Genomic DNA, 3,547 nt, shown 5'->3' with positions numbered 1-3,547 from the left:
TTAGGCACATGGAGTTTGGTGTCTTTATTTTTTTAATTTTTTAATTTATTTTTTGAGTTAGTGTCTCACTCTGTCACCCAGACTGGAGTGCAGTGGCCTCTCCCGGCCACCGCAGCCTCGACCTGCTGGGCTCCGGCGATCCTTCTGCCTCAGCCTTCCAAGTAGCTGGAACTACAGGCGCACGCTACCATGCCCGGCTAGTTTTTGATTTATTGTAGAGATGAGGTCTCGCCAAGTTGCCCGGGTGGGTCTTGAACCCGTGGGCTCAGGCAATCCACTCACCTCTGCCTCCCAAGGCGCAGGATTACAGGCTGAGCCACCGAGCCCGGCCGAGTTTGGTGTCTTTAGGAGTCCAGGCCAGGGTGTGGGGTGGGGACAGGAAGGCAGATCTCCCATGGTGTTATGGGTTATTGCCATAAGCAAAGACTTCACAAAGCCCTCTGGTAGGCTTTGAAAAACTGATGACTGACTGTTTTAAACCTTGTGTCCATGTTCTGGACCCTCAAGCCAACTGCTTGCCTTAAATCACCATGGAATGACTCTCAAAACGGAAGCATCACCATCCTTCTCCACCAAAGATATTTCCCAGTCCCAGCAACCTCCCTCGAGCCTAGCTATCAGTGGTGATTCCTCCTTCTCTGTAATCTCACATATCTAGTCTGTTACCACACATTGTAGGTTCTGCCTTACAGCTACTTTCTGAGTCTGTCCCCTTCTCTGCACATCCACTGTTACCCTGGATGGTAGATTGCATCACTTTTCCCTCTCCTTTCACTGTGAATTCACACCCTTTGACCTGTGGCTCTGCAGTTCCTCTCACCAGAGGTGGGGTAGACTTCCATGCACCTTGACTTTGAGCCTGCCATGTGACTTACTTCAATCAATGAGACGTCACAAAGACTTGAAATGTGTTTATGTGGTGGGGCTTGCTCTCTTGTACCTCAGACATCACCATGAGAAGAGCATGCACTGGCTGGTCCTCTAGACTTTGGAAGATAAGAGACATGTAGGGGCAGAGTTGCAGTCCTACAGCAGGAAGCAGAATGGTCCCAAATGTTCCCCACCAAATATCATTGTTTTAAGCCCTGAGATGTAGGGCTTGTTTGTTACACAGAAATATTGTGGTAATAGCTGACTGAATGATACACCTCTGTAGTCTAAGTGACCACGATTTTGTCTCTTAATTTTAACAATAACCTCTTAACCAGTTACATGTTTTAATCTTGCTTCTTGACAATCCGTTCTCTAAATGGTAGCCATTGTGATATTTTTAACTAGGTAACTCAGATCATATATTTTCCTTGTTTAAAGTCCTTCAATGACATCCTACTGTAATTTTCTATTTCATTTTAATTTATTTACTTTGAATAGAAGTCTTACTTTGTCATCCAGGCTGGAGTGTAGAGGCATGGTCCCCAGGCTGGAGTGCAGAGCCCCTGCTGGGCTCAGGCAATCCTTTCACTTTAACCTTTCAAGTAGCTGGAATCACAGGCACGTACCACCACACCTGGCTAATTTTTTGATTTATTGTAGAGATGAGGTCTCACCAAGTTGCTCAGGCTGGTCTAGAACCCATGGACTCAGGCAATCCTCTTGCCTCCTCCTCCCGAAGTGCTGGGATTACGTGCGTGAGACACCATGTCTGGCTAAAAGCTTAGTTCCTTAAAGATATATTTTTTTTCTTTTTTGAGTCAGAATCTCACCCTGTCACCCAGGCTGGAGAGTAGTGGCACAATCTTAGCTCACCACAGACCTCCTGGGCTCAGGCAATCCTTCTGCCTCAGTCTTCTGAGTGGCTAGGACTACAGGCATGCACCACCATGCCCAGCTAATTTTTAAATTTTTTTTGTGGAGTTGAGGTCTTGCTATGTTGGCTAGGCTGGTCTTGAAATTCTAGGCTGCAGCAATCCTCCCACCTTGGCCTCCCAAAGTACTGGGATTACAGGTGTGAGTCATTATGCCTGAATTAAAGATCAATTGTTGAAGATCAAGCACTTCTAATGGTGCAGCCATTAAAGGGTTCAAGTGTATTTCTCAAAATAAAAAGCAAAAGGTAAATGCACTTATCAAGTAATGGAAGAAAGAAATGCAAAAAAAAAAAAAAAATTGGGAGCAAAGAAATTGTAAGTCATTACTTCTACAAATACAATTTCTCAAGACAGCATTTGGAAACAATGCTAAGTTTATATGTATGCATTTTTAATATTAAATAAAACCAGAATTACAGAAAACTCTACATTTATGCTACACTCTGTCTCTGTTTTGAACTCTGTGGTAGTTTGTACTGTGTCAACCAAGCTAAGCTAGAGTCATAGCTCCCAGAACTCTCTTTCCTGCATGGGTCTAGATCAGGGTTGGCTAGAAGAGAAACTTGTGCAAGTTTTGGAAAGACATTAAGGAGCAGTAGCAGCAGCTGTTACATTTGGAAGATGAGTGCAGGATCTGAGTACCATTGAAGCGCACTTGTCCCTGATCCCGATATGCTGGATGACCTCATTGGCGTGGGGTCGGTCAGGATGACAGCTTCTCCTGCTCACACTGGATCCCTACACAGGCTGCTCAGAGGGGTGCACCAGTGTCTTCTTCAGGTCACCCCAGTTGTGTGAAAGAAAGACGCAGCTTCCAGTTTGCCCTCATGAGTTCTGGTGGGACTTCAAGGGTCCCTGCTCGTTTTTTCTTTCTCTTTCTCCCTCCTTCCCTCCCTCCCTCCCTCCCTCCCTCCCTCCCTCCCTTCCTTCCTTCCTTTCCTAACTTTCGTTCTTTCACAGAGTCTCACTCTGCCACCCAGGCTGCTGGAGTGCATTGGCATGATCATGGCTCACCACAGCCTCAACCTCCTGGGCTCTGGCGATCCTTCCACCTCAGCCTCCTGAGTAGCTGGGACTACAAGCAAGTGCTACCACAACTGGCTAATTTTAAAAATTTATTTGTAGACACGAGGTCTTGCTGGTCTCAAATTCCTGGGCTCAAGTGATCTGTCCTCCTCTGTCTTCCAAAGTGCTGGGATTATAGGCATGAGCCACCGTGCCCAGCCTTTCACCAACTTCGAGTCTAGCTTTTCTTTGACATCTATGCTGGCTGACCCCAGTTTATCACTGCACAGAGAGGCAACAATTTTCCATAGATTTCTTCGCCATTTTCCCTAGGACTTTTTTTTTAATCTCCCGATGGTATTGATTTATTTATTAATGTTAGTTCTTTTTTAAAACTTTATTTTATTTTAAAGATGTGGGGTTGCAGAAGATTGAAACAGGACCCCTATCTATCCCCATGCACAAAGGTTAACTCCAAATGGATCAGAGACCTAAATGTAAAACCTCAAACCATAAGCACCTCAGAAAATTAAGGAAATACCCTCATGGAAATCGGAACTGGCATCCAATTCCTGAACAAAACCCGAAACCCACAGGTCATAAGAGAAAAGATAGACAAGTGGGACCTTATTAAACTGACAAGCTTCTGCAAGGCCAAAGAAACCATCAAGAGAGCAGGGAGACAGCCTACAGACTGGGAAAAAGTATTTGCCAACACCAGGTCTGACAAAGGC

The sequence above is a fragment of the Carlito syrichta genome, unplaced genomic scaffold (assembly GCF_000164805.1).
Source record: "Carlito syrichta isolate Samal-C Ts95f unplaced genomic scaffold, Tarsius_syrichta-2.0.1 Scaffold311675, whole genome shotgun sequence".
Classification (NCBI taxonomy): domain Eukaryota; kingdom Metazoa; phylum Chordata; class Mammalia; order Primates; family Tarsiidae; genus Carlito; species Carlito syrichta.
Note: the sequence above shows the minus strand (reverse complement) of the source record.